The sequence below is a fragment of the Ornithorhynchus anatinus genome, chromosome 7 (genome assembly GCF_004115215.2).
Source record: "Ornithorhynchus anatinus isolate Pmale09 chromosome 7, mOrnAna1.pri.v4, whole genome shotgun sequence".
NCBI classification, from domain to species: domain Eukaryota; kingdom Metazoa; phylum Chordata; class Mammalia; order Monotremata; family Ornithorhynchidae; genus Ornithorhynchus; species Ornithorhynchus anatinus.
Window position 1 is genome coordinate 30,134,390 of NC_041734.1, and position 14,154 is coordinate 30,148,543.

The following is a 14,154-nucleotide window of genomic DNA, read 5'->3' on the forward strand; positions in this document are numbered from 1 at the left end:
CACACCTAACCTTCATATTGTTAATGATATTTCCAATGGTGAAACACTATCTGCCTATGGAAGTATAGTAATGAGACTACCTACTCAGGGCCAATATGTAACCCAGCATGGACATTATTTTGCCCAGTGGTTGTGGGCTATAAACTTCTGTAGGAAATATCTTCTACAGGCAAAATCTGGCCCAGTGAAGATCATTCAAAGCTGAAGTATTAGCAACACTGGCATCTGGCGTTCTCCATGGTTTTGTTTTTTTCATCTTAAAAATGTGGCTCCAGTCACTGGACACTAGGAGCGATTGGCTGGTTGTCACTAGCTTTGCAAGGGAGATGGTGGGGTGGGTTGAGAATTGTTGGGTTGAAGAGGGTGGGGAGGGGCTCTTCTTTGTTTAGGTGTCAGTGGTCTTCGAGTCTAGTGGAGGCTGGGCTGAGGTCTTTTATTCCTGGTGGATACTAGGGGGCAGTGGGCAATGGGATTCTGGAATCACTAATAGGGCTGGTGTTCCTCCTGCAGCTCACTCTCTCCCCCACACAAATACACACCGCCAGCCTCCGGGCACATAACTTCTCAACTTCCAGCCCTGCCCCCAATTAAACTGCACTTTGATTAAAATCTTTAAAATCACTAAAGTGTGTTTCCCCCTTCACCCCCATCCCTGTTTCCACTCTTTCCCTCTCCCTTCCCCTTCCAGAGAAGCAGCATGGCTCAGTGGAAAGAGCATGGGCTTGGGAGTCAGAGGTCATGGGTTCGAATCCCAGCTTTGCCACTTGTCAGCTGACTGTGGGCCTTCTCTGTGCCTCAGTTACCTCATCTGTAAAATGGGGATTAAGACTGTGAGCCTCACATGGGACAACCTGATTACCTGTATCTACCCCAGTGCTTAGAACAGTGCTTTGCACATAGTAAGGGCTTAACAAGTACCAACATTATTATTATTATTATTATTATTATTATTATTATATCACCTCTTCTTTCCCTACTCCCACCTTCCTCCCTTTCTGTCAATCCTTCTTTTCAAAGTGAAGAGGTGAAATGCTCAAGGGCTGAAGCCGTGCTTGTGACTAGACCCTAAAGCTCCTTCCTCCATGGTGTGGAGAGGGAAAGGTGAGGTGTGTTGAGGACGGTCCAAGGGACTGGACCTTTGGGCTAGTCCTGTGAGGCTGGTCTGCATGGCCACCCCACACTGCTGTCATCTCATTCTCAGTCATTCCCTTGTCACCCTCATCTGCTTCTTCTCCTTTCCCCTTATTTTCCTGTCCCCTTTCCTTTATTACCCATGATCCCACCTGTCTTTCTTCCCTTCTGCTTCATGGATAATGGTAATGCTAATAATTGCAATTGCTCTGGAATCCAGAGGGTCACAACCCCCAGGCATCCGCCAGGTCATTCATTCATTCAATCGTATTTATTGAGCGCTTACTTTGTGCAGAGCACTGTACTAAGCGCTTGGGAGAGTATAACAAAAAACAGACACATCCTTCACTGCTACTATGTCACCAATCGATCTATTTTGTTAATGAGATGTACATCACCTTGCTTCCATTTGTCTGCTATTGTTTTGCTGAGATGTTCTTCCCCTTGACTCTATTTAATAATGTTGGTATTTGTTAAGCACTTACTATGTGCAGAGCACTGTTCTAAGCACTGGGGTAGATACAAGGTAATCAGATTGTCCCACGTGAGGCTCACAGTTAATCCCCATTTTGCAGATGAGGGAACTGAGGCACGGAGAAATGAAGTGACTTGCCCACAGTCACACAGCTGACAAGTGGCAGAGCTGGGATTCAAACTCATGACCTCTGACTCCCAAGCCCATGCTCTTTCCACTGAGCCACGCTGCTTCTCAATGGCTATTTATTGCCATTGTTTTTGTCTGTCTCCCCTGATTAGACTGTAAGCCCGTCAAAGGGCAGGGACCGTCTCTATCTGTTGCCGATTTGTACATACCAAGAGCTTAGTACAGTGCTCTGCACACAGTAAGCGCTCAATAAATACTATTGAATGAATGAATGAAAGGACAGAGGGTCTGCACGGCAGACTCCATTGGACTCAAAAACCACCATCTCCTAAACAAAAAAGAGCCTTTCCTCAACCTTTCCAACCTAATAATTCTCAGCTTACCTCACCTTCTCCCTTGCAAAACTTATGACAGACAGCCAATCAGGTCAGACACAGTCCCTGTCTTTCATGGGGCTCACAGTCATTCATCACTTATTCAATTGTACTTACTGAGTGATAATAATAATAATAATAATGTTGGTATTTGTTAAGCACTTACTATGTGCAGAGCACTGTTCTAAGCACTGGGGTAGATACAGGATAATCAGGTTGTCCCACGTGAGACTCACAGTTAATCCCCATTTTCCAGATGAGGGAACTGAGGCACAGGGAAGTGAAGTGACTTGCCCACAGTCACACAGCTGACAAGTGGCAGAGTTGGGATTTGAACCCATGAACTCTGACTCCCAAGCCCAGACTCTTGCCATTGAGCCACGCTGCTTCTCTTGCTTACTGTGCTTACTGTATGCAAAGTACTATACTAAATGCTTGGGAGAGTACAATATAACAATAAACCGATACATTCCCTATCCACCACAAGCTTACAGTCATGGGGCTCAGTGATTTTTAAGCACTCCTTTGGCCAGACTGCCTCCTCACCTCATCCTCCAACTCTTGGGCTCTTTGACAAAGCTATGGCAGCATTTCTAAAACTATTCCTCAGTAGGGAGTGGGGGAATGGGGAAGAAGGGAATATAAAACATTTTCCTCAGGCAGGTTTTGCTCAAATAAACATATGTGTGTTTTCATTAGGAAACAAATACTCCATTTAAAAATAAAAGCCCTTAGTGAACTGCTCTGAAACAGGCTCCCTACCTTTCCTTCACCAACTTCCTAGACTATAAAACCACATCACTCACGAGAGGCCTTTCATGACCAAAACCTCATTTCCTCTTCTCCCACTCCCTTCAGCACTGCCCTTGCACTTGGATTTCGACCCTTTATTCAACCCACAGCACTAATTTACATATCTGTAATTCATTTATTTATATTAATGTCTGTCTCCCCCTCTATATTGTAAACTCTTGGGAAGTGAATGTGTCTACCAACTCGGTTGTTCTGTACTCTCGCAAGAAGTTAGCATAGTGCTCTGCATACAGTAAGCACTCAATAAATAAGATTTATTGATTGATTGAATTTACTATTCTCTTATTCCCCACTTCCCTGATTCCCTGAGGGCAGGAACCATCAACGGTATTTATCAAGCACTTATTTTGTGCATGGCACTGTATTTGGGAGTGCTCAGTACAGCTGGTAGACACTATGTGTGTCTTGCTTCTGCTGTACTTTCCAAAATAGTTATTACAGTGTCCAGCACTCAATAGGAGCTCAAAGAATCCTTTGATAGAAAGAATCCACATTTTTTTGTTTTTCTCAGAACAATTCTTTTAAATGCCTTTTTTCCCTCTCTGAGCTTACATGTGTAACCCTACCACAAGAAAAGAATAATAATTTATAATAGTTTTTTCTGACTCTAAAAATATGGTACAAACTACCTTCACACTGAAGTTCTCAACAAGTATTTAATGTTTAAGAGAGGTCATGAAAATTCAAACAAATTGAAGGTTGATTGATTTTAAAAAGGGTGCAATATGATTCAGTGTTTTCTCAAGTATTAATAAATTGAAATGAGACTACAATTCTAAAAAATGAACACATACCGTTCATGCAATAGCCTTGGCTTTCCTGTTTCCATAATTCACTTGCTAACCCATAAAATGAGGTCATTTGGAAGGGGTCTTTCTAACATGAATATGAAATAATGAGTGTTTACAATAGTTTACTACTGTTTCCTCCCTAAAGCAATGACATAAACACCAAACTAATTAAAACGCTTAAACAAAACTTCCTTTTAGAAAAATTGCCTCTGAAATTATGTGATTGAAAATGCTACTAAATCAAAACTTGATTTTATAGCCACAAAACACTACCTTTTATTACCATCACCTCAAAGTTCCACACCACATACTAATTTTTTAAGTAATTGCAGTAAGTATTACAGTGACATTTCTGTAGGATCCCCAACCTGCATAACTATAGTCTTAACTCTCATTGAGCTGAGGGATTTGTGCTTTTTGAACACAGAATATCACCAACCAGGATCCCATCTTATCACTTACTCACTAGACGACTTTACCTCCAAAACGTTACACATTCAAGTGGAGAACAGAGGTTTGTACCCAAGATCAATGGGCTCATCTAGAAGCTGGCTGACTTAAGACATTAAAGTGTCAGCTTATTTTATGAGGTTATAAATATATCTTATCATGTCTTTACACTTTATGACCCCTATTTTATTTTTTGGTAGATTCACATATGACATATCCGATTATTCATGTCAACGATTTAAAACTACCAATATTTCAGGAAAAAAACTCACACTATCATTTATGACCATGCTTAGTTTCCCCTTGATCCATTATTTCATTGAAACCAAACCTGGGTTAATCTAGACACTGATATGAAAATAATTTCTTAAATTTACCATACTGTTTTTCAAAAAAATCGTTATGATTCATGATGACTCAATTTAAGATTTACTTTTCCTGCCTGTTTTTCTTGGTGCTTATACCACCATTTTTTATGTAGGTATAATTCCCATAAATTTCAGTTGGAAATGGGGTTGGGTGAGGAACAGGAACTAGGCCAATAATATTTCCCTGTTTAACAAATAATAATTGTACTGAGGTGTCTTAAAACCTGAACATTTCCTTCACTTAGGAATAAAAATATGATCAGCTAATTTTTCATATTGATGGAAGTTGTGCTTTTTTATTAAATAAATGGTTTTACACTCTTTTAGTGTTTCAACTAATTGTATACCCTATCCCCTTTGTATCTTATGCAAATGTAGTCTATGAAATAACCTATGATTCATAATGGGCAACATATTTCTTGCCAATTGCTAAGATTCTCTGATTTGGAGATTCTACCTGGATATAAGGCAGGAATCAATCTATAAATCTGAATTACTGAAAACAGTATATTGAGAGGTGATGCAATGGCAACTAGACAAATTCAACAAAAGGCAGAAGAGAAGCAACACATTCCTACCTTGATCAATCAAGCTATCATTATCCATTGAGCACCTACTGCCAATTAGGAGTTAGTGTGGCCCAATGGAGAGGGTCCAGACCTGGGAGTCAGAGGACTTGGGTTCTAGTCCTGGATCTGCCACTTGCCTGCTGTGTGACCTTGGTCAAGTCACTTAGCTTCTCTGTGCCTCAGTTCCTGAAACTGTAAAATGGGTATTCAATACCTGTTTTCCATCTCTATTAGAATGTGAGCTCTATGTGGGACAGGGACTATGTCCAGGCTGATTAACCTGTGTCTATCAGCACTTAGAACAGTGTTTGACACATAATAAGCACTTGACAGATGCCTTGAAAAAACTCAGCCAATCAATCAATGGCATTTACTGAACTTTTGGTCTGTGTAGAGCACTGTACTAAGTGCATGGAAGAGTACGAGCGAATAAATAGAAAACAATCCCTGCCCTTCTAGGAGCTTATGGAGCTAGTGGAGGCGAAAAAGGATGTGTACATATGTCCTGGTACAGTGGGTCATAAGTACCTAAGTACTTAGGGACTATGGACACAGGTACATAGGTGAAGTGGTAGGGAGGGAAAAGGGAATAATAACAATAATAATGGTATTTGTTTAGTGTTTACTATGTGCAAGGCACTATACTAAGTGTTGGAGTGAATACAAGCAAATTGGGTTGGACAGTCCCTACCCCTCATGGGACTCACAGTCTTTATCCCTATTTTACAGATGAGGTAACTGAGGCACAGAGAAGGGAAGAGATTTGCCCAAGGTCACACAGCAGATAAACAGAGGAGCCAGGATTAGAACCCTGGACTTTCAGAGTCCCAGGCCCATGCTCTATCCCCTAGGGCAAGGGGGTGACAGATTAGACCAGGGAGTTTCACTGGAGTCGATGTGATTTTACTAGAGCTTTGAAGATGGGAAGAGGAGGGCTCTGTCAGATGTGAAGAGGAAGGGAGTTACCAGCAAGAGGGAGGGTGGGAGCAAGGGGTCCAAAATGAGAGACAAGAACGAGACACAGTGAATAAATTGGAATTAGAGAAGCAATGTGTGCAAGCTGGGTTGTAGTGGAAGAGGAAGCTTAGAATGGGGGAAGAGAGTTGACTGTGTGCCTTATTTTGTGCAGAACACTATATGAGTGCTTGGGAGAGTATAAAATACTCTAACAGGGGAGGCAAAAACTAACACATATTATAGATGGGAGGAAGAAGGAAAAGGAGATATCAGTTAATCAATGGTATTTATTGAGCATTTACTAGGTGCAGAGCACTGTACTAAGCATTTGGGGAAGAACAAGCAACAGACTTGGTAGACACTATATATATATATGAGTTAGTGCTTAAGGAATAGGAGATGGACAAAAGTGCTACAAGAAGTTGTGAAGATCTGAGTGTTAAAGTGGCTGTAGAAGTGCTGAATAGACAGTATGGGGGATAGAGAAGCAGCGTGGCTTAGTGGAAAGAGCACAGCTTGGAAGTCAGAGGTCACGGGTTCTAATCCCAGCTCGGCCACTTACCAGCTGTGTGATTTTGGGCAAGTCACTTAACCTCTCTGTGCCTCAGTTACCTCAGATGTAAAATGGGGATTAAGACTGTGAGCCCCACGTGGGACAACCTGATTACCTTGTATCTACCCCAGCGCAAGCACTTAACAAATACCAACATCATTATTATTATTATTATTATTATTATTACAGCAGGGGCAATCAAAAAACCTAATGGAAATGGCCTCCTGGAGGAACTATGATTTCAGTGGGGTTTTGAAAAAGGGGAGAGCTCAGCTCTGTTGAATTTGAAGAAGGAAGAAGTGTTAGACAGAATCTCCCCACAACTCCTCCCACCTCAGGTCCCTATTGACATCAGTGCCTGTGGTTTTGGTCCAAGCAAGGAGCAGATCGTTAGCTCATGTTCCTAACAAATGCTTCCCAAGATTCTCTGTATGAGCAGATCTGAGTTCATTGCTTGGGTCTCTCTGCAGACCTCCCTTGGCTCATCGCTCTCCACAGACCCACAGCCGGGCTCACTGTAATAGACACCCACCTGTGGGTGAGCAACACCCACAGGTGGAGTGATGCTTGTTACTTCCCTTCCCACCCATGCAGTCTGCTGCAAAGCTCAGCATGGACTTGTATGTTACATGTACTTCTGTATATGTTCAATCATCATGGTGAAGCCACAGGTCAACTTTTATTTAGTCAATTTTAGAAGGTAGGGAAAGGTTTAATGATTAGACGCTGCCTTTGCATGCTAGAATAAACTTTACTTATTTTATTAATATTCTTATAAAGCCAAATGAGTTGATTTCTCCTAAATACTCAGTTTCATTATCTGGTAATAAAGCATACTTTGAACATTACACTGTAGCTTTTTTAGAAAAATGAAAAACAATGAGGATCTCTTCATTTAAATGCAATTCCCAAGTGGAATCTTTGAGGGAATGAGCTTCCCTGAAGGTTTAATTCAATAAGCCACAAGGTACAAACCCATCATTTTAATATTTTAACATTTTTCAGTTTTTTTTGTTTCTTATATTTTAGACATGAAAGAGTTGTTTTGCTTTACTTTCTACTTAATATCAATAAACACTGTATTTGCCGTATGTTAAGTATAAGTGAAATTTGCATGACTTTAGTATTCAGATAGTAACATTATTAAGGTCTCAGACTTCAAAATAAGTTGTTTTTTTAACCATAATGTTTTTTCTATTAGTAAATATTTTATTGGCCCCTGGTAGTTGCCTGAAAGATGCAACAGTCCAGGTCCATTCTGTATGTGCAATCTTCATGCCCCTAGATGAATCATGGGATGAGATGTAGAGCATTTATGTACATAGCTATAAACAATTTATTTATATAGAGCAAGAACAGCATGGATTTCAGTAGACTGCCAGACAAAGGTGAGAATAATAAGGCATTAAGGAGGGATCCATAAAGAGCTGCTATACTGCTGGGAAACTCCATTCCTCTGCATCCAGCATCATCAGGAAAAACACCATCCTGTTTGAGCAAAAGTACTGGTATAACAGACTGTTGTGATGGTTTCAAATGTTGAGGAACCATTGAGCTGTTCAGACCATCCGTTACATAGTGTGGTTTTTAATTATATTTTTTATTGTATTTGCTAAGTGCTTACTATGTGCCAGGCACTGTTCTAAGTGCTAGGGTAGATAAAGGTAATCAGGTTGGACACAGTCCATGTCCCATTTGGGGCTCAGAGTCTTAATCTCCAGTTTACAGATGAGGTAACAGAGGCACATAGAAATTGAGGGACTTCCACAAGGTCAGCCAACAGACAAGTAGCAGAGTCAGGATTATAACCTAGGTCCTCTTGACTCCCAAACCCATGCTCTATCCACTAGACCACACTGCTTCTCTGTTCTAGTTTTGTGGTTATTGCATTTACCCTACTACCTCTTTCCCTGTGTGTCTGCCCTCCCAACCATCACTGATTGTTGTCTCTGTGGGCCAGGAATGGTGTTCAGATTAATATTCTTATACCTTCTTCCAGGGCTTAGTTCAATGCTATGCACTTTGCAAGCAGGTGATTAAAAATAAAATGAATGGATGAATATACAAATAAATTAACCTGCCACCATAAGCCTTTTTATAGACTCTTGAACAATATGTTCTTAAAGATGACTAGTCAGAGTAGTTAGGGAAATTAAGGATGGTGACAGCTATAGAAAAGGGATACCCATATTATGGGTACTCCAACAAAGCAGTAATATTTATTTCATGCCCATTATCAATAAATCACTCCATTACATTTATTGAGGGCTTACTGTTTGCTTAGGAGAGTACAATATAAAAGAGTTTAGTAGACACATTCCCTTCCCTCAACAAGCGTACAGTCTAGAGGGGGAAATAGACATTAATATAAAGGAATAAATTACAGAAATGTACATAATTGCTGTGGGCTGAGGGAGGGGTGAATAAAAGCTGCAAATCTAAGAGAAAGGATGCTGGGGTGTGGGGGTTAGAGGAAATGAGGGCTTAGACAGGAAGGCTTTTTGGAGGAGATGTGCCTTCAAGAGGGTATAGAGAGTGATCATCTAGTGGGTAGGAAGAGGGAGGGCATTCCAGGCCAGCGGCAGACATAGGTGAGGGGTAAGCAATGAGATAATTACTGAAGTATAGGGGTCTGTATTGTAGTAATTAGAAAAGGAACAAGATGAGATAGGAGGGGGGCAAAATGATTGAGTGCTTGAAAGCTGATGGTAAGGAGTTTCTGTTTGCTGAGGAAGTGGTTGGGGAACCATTGGAAGTTCTTGAAGAGTGGAGGAACATGGACTGAACATTTTTGTAAAAGAATGATCTGGATAGCAGAGTGAAATATGGACTGGAGTGTGGATAGAAAGCAGGCGGGAAGGCGAGCAAGGAGGCAGATACAGTAATCAAGGAGGGATAGGATAATTATTTGGATTAAAGTGGTAACAGTTTGGATGGAGAGGTCAGGGTTGATTTTAGCAATGTTGTGAGGTTGAATTGACAGTATTTAGTAACTGATATGAGAAGCAGCATGGCTCAGTGGAAAGAGTGTGGGCTTGGGAGTCAGAAGTCATGGGTTCTAATCCTGACTCTTCTGCTGGTCAGCTGTGTGACCTTGGGAAAGTCACAACGTCTCTGTGCCTCAGTTACCTCATCTGTCAAATGGGGATTAAAACTGTGACAAATGGGGATTAAAACATGACAAACAGTTTGTCATGGGACAAACTGATCACCTTGTATCTCCCAGTGCTTAGAACAGTGCTTTGCACATAGTAAGCACTTAACAAATACCATAATTTATTTTTTTTATTTTTATATGTGGTTTGAATGAGGGAGGTGAGTTGAGGATAATTCTAAGTTTTGGGGCTCATGAGACAGGAAGGATCGTGATGCTGTCTTCAGAGATGGGAAAGTCAGGGAGAGGACAAGGTTTTGGAGGAATATAAGGTGTTCCGTTTTGGACATTTTCAGTTTGAGGTGTTGGGGGGACATCCAAGTAGAGGCATCCTGAAGGCAGGAGGAAATGCCAGACTGCAGAGAAGGAGAGATAGCAAAGCTGGAGTTGTAGATTTGGGAATCATTCACATAGAGATGGTAGCTGAAACCATGGGAGTGAATGGGTTCTCCAAGGGAGTGGGTGTAGAAGGAGAATAGAATAGAAGGGGACACAGAACTCAGCTTTGAGGGAATTCCACTGTTAGGGGGTGAGAGGCAGAGGAGGAGCCCAGGAAATACACTGAGAATAAGCAGCCAGAGAGATAGGAGAATCATTCATTCATTCATTCACTAGTATTTATTGAGTGCTTACTATGTGCAGAGCACTGTACTAAGTACTTGGAATGTACAATTCGGCAACAGATAGAGACAATCCCTGCCCACGGACGGGCTTACAGTCTAATCAGTGGAGACAGAGAGACAAAAACAATAGCAATAAATAGAATCAAGGGGATGTACATTTCATTAACAAAATAAATAGGGTAATAAAAATATATACAAATGAGTAAATGAGCACATTGCTGAGGGGAGGGGAAGAGAGAGGGGGAGGAGCAGAGGGAAAGGGGGGGAAAAGGGGGATTTAGCTGAGGGGAGATGAAGGGGGTGGGCAGAGAAGCAGCAGAGGGAGCAGAGAGAAAAGGGAAAAGTAAAGTAAAGTAAAAGGAAAAGTAAAAAAATTACTCAGTCTGGGAAGGCCTCTTGGAGAAGGTGAGCTCACCGTAGGGCTTTGAAGAGGGGAAGAGAATTAGTTTGGCAGAGGTGAGGAGGGAGGGCATTCCAGGACAGCGGGAGGACGTGGGCCGGGGTGGAAGGTGGGATAGGCGAGAATGGGGGACAGTGAGGACGTGGGAGGCAGAGGAGAGGAGCCTATGGGGTGGGCAGTAGAAAGAGAGAAGGGAGGAGAGATAGGAGGGGGCAAGGTGATGGAGAGCCTTGAAGCTTAAAGTGAGAAGTTCTTGTTTTATGTGGAGGTTGATAGGCAACCAATGGAGGGTTTTAAGAAGGGGAGTGACATGCCCAGAGCATTTCTGCAGGAAAATGAGCTGGGCAGCAGAATGAAGAATAGACTGGAGTGGGGAGAGACAGGAGGAAGGGAGATCAGAGAAAAGGCTGGCACAATAATCCAGCCAGGATATTATGAGAGCCTGTACCAGTAAGATAGCCGTTTGGGTGGAGAGGAAAGGGTGGATCTTGGCAATATTACAACGGTGAGACTGGCAGGTGTTGGTGACGAATTGGATTTGTGGGGTGAATGAGAGAGCCGAGTCAAGGATGACACCAAGGTTGTGGGCTTGAGAGACGGGAAGGATGGTCGTACCATCCACAGTGATAGGGAAGTCAGGAAGAGGGCAGGGCTTGGGAAGGAAGATAAGGAGCTCAGTTTTGGACATGTTGAGTTTTAGGTGGCGGGCGGACATCCAGGTGGAGACGTCCTGGAGGCAGGTGGAGATAGAAGCCTGAAGGGAGGGGGAGAGGACGGGGCAGAGATGTAGATTTGTGTGTCATCTGCATAGAGATGATAGTTGGAGCCGTGAAAGCGAATGAGTTCACCAAGGGAGTGAGTGTAGATGGAGAACAGAAGAGGGCCAAGAACTGACCCTTGAGGAACTCCTATAGTTAGAGGATGGGAAGCGGAGGAGGAGCCTGCGAAGGAGATCGAGAATGAACGGCTAGAAAGATAAGAGGAGAACCAGGAGACAACGGAGTCCGTGAAGCCAAGGTGAGATAAGGTGTGGAGAAGAAGGGGATGGTCTACAGTGTCAAAGGCACCTGAGAGGTCAAGGATCAGGAGAGGGTAGTGTCAATGAAGTGAAGGTTGGATAATGTTTCCAGGAGTAGGGGGAGGTCAACAGGGTCAAAGGCAACTGAGAGGTTGATTAAAGGATGATTAAAATGGAGTAGAGGCCATTGGATTTGGCAAGAAGGAGATCATTTGTGACATTTGAGGGGGTGGTTTCTGTGAAGTGAAGGGGCAGAAGCCAAAATGTATGGTTTTAGGAGAGAATTGGAAGAGAGGAATTTGAGATGGAGGGTGTTAAGGAAAGCATTGGAGGAGAGGAATTTGAGATAGCGGGCATTAAGCAACTCGCTCAAGGAGTTTGGAGAGGAATGGTAGGAAGGAGATGGGGTGATAACTGGAGGGAGCCATGAGGTCAAAGGAGTGCTTTTTTAGAATAGGTAGACATGAGCATGTTTTTGAGTGTGAAGTGTGAAGTTTTATATTAAGCACTTGAGAAAATCCAACAGAAGCATTACCTGCCCTCAAGGAGCTCAACATTTAAAGGAGAGACTGGCAAAATTATTTCCAAATGGTATGTTCTTGAAGAAATAAAAAGGAAATAGTTAAAATATACCAGAATATAGCCGTTGGTGCTACTTTTGGAGTCCATTTCTCAGCAGAATCAGCATTTAAAAAATTTGAAATAGAGTGATTTTCACTTAACTCTTTAACTACGCCCCCCCCTTCTCTCTCTCTAGCAATGCACACATACACACACACAAACACACAAATACACACGCACATATATTATATATAATATGTACTTCATTCTAGTTGTATCAAGAGAGAAAAATTTCCAAAATAAAAGGCATGAAAACATGCATAAAAACTAGGAGGTCCTCAGAAAAAAAAGTTCTACACTCATTTGTATCAATGTTATTAATTAAAATCATTTAAGAACTAATAATATTTCATCAATTACCAACCATTTTTGTTCCCAAATTTTCAGTCATTTTAACAGGATAAATGAATGAGGATAATTCATTTATCCTGGAAAAATTATCCAACCTTCGTTTCATTAACACTGCCCTCTCCTGATTCACCTATCTCTCTGGCTGCTTATTCTCAGTGTATTTCCTGGGCTCCTCCTCTGCCTCTCACCCCCTAACAGTGGGATTCCCTCAAAGCTGAGTTCTGTGTCCCCTTCTATTCTCCTTCTACACCAACTCCCTTGGAGAACTCATTCGATCCCGTGGTTTCAGCTACCATCTCTATGTGAATGATTCCCAAATCTACAACTCCAGCTTTGATCTCTCTCCTTCTCTGCAGTCTGGCATTTCCTCCTGCCTTCAGGATGCCTCTACTTGGATGTCCCCCCAACACCTCAAACTGAGAATGCCCAAAACAGAACGCCTTATACTCCACCCAAACCTTGTCCTCTCCCTGACTTTCCCATCTCTATAGACGGCATCACCATCCTTCCTGTCTCGTGAGCCCAAAAACTTAGAATTATCCTCATTCAAACTTCCCCCATGCTCTTAGTACTCTTACGTGCATAGGAAATGTGAAATCTAAAAACAAAAAAAAAATTAAAGATCAGAAATTTTTACATTACTGTTATCTCCTCTCTCATGGGGCCGATTTGCAGAACTCAATGAGTTATGACTTACTCCTTCATAAAAAAGGGCTTAATTAATATAATCTTCTGGAATCAGCAGTGAATTGATGCCATTTTTATATTCTTTCAAGAGGCTAATATTTAAGCTGTCACATTTACCCAAATTCTCTTATATTCTGTTGATATAAAGGGATTTAGAGCTCAATATATAGGTCCGTTGTCACCTTTAATGGCAAGAATATTTTCTTAATTCAACTAAGAAGCCTGATGTATGGATGTATAAGGAAACTTGGTTGGGAATTTTATCCCTAAATTCCTTGTTTTGTTTTAGGCAGTTTTCTTTCAGTATACATATGGCATGGGAAGGCAAGTTGAATTCTCATCTCTTCAGCTTTCTGTAACTGTGTGATTCCCTCTCTCTTTCTGCTTCTGTTTCTGGCAGACTTTACCAGAATGACCTTCACTGTATAAGCCTTGTGCTTGTGAATGTTACTTCATTCAATCTCTGAGGCAACCATATCCTGCTACCTAATTTTTTTCCTAAGGAAGGTAAATGACTTCATAGGGTGGTCTGGAGAATTTGCCATATTTTGTTAAATTCTCTGTCAGATTTGGTCTTGGTGTCTATTCATTCTTATTTCAATGAGAGAGAGAAAGATATCTGGAACTAGTCTGCTTTCATTCTGGAAGTCACTTTTTTAATGCATAGTTTTTCTATTTTCAGTGTTTTTC

At 41.7% G+C, this 14,154-nt stretch overlaps 1 protein-coding gene across 5 annotated transcripts in view; it reads right to left on the reverse strand.

Annotated features, from left to right (window-relative positions):
- Positions 1-14,154, reverse strand: part of SPAG16 (sperm associated antigen 16) — a 772,121-nt gene that overhangs the window by 343,227 nt on the left and 414,740 nt on the right. The gene's annotated exons all lie outside the window — the stretch shown is intronic.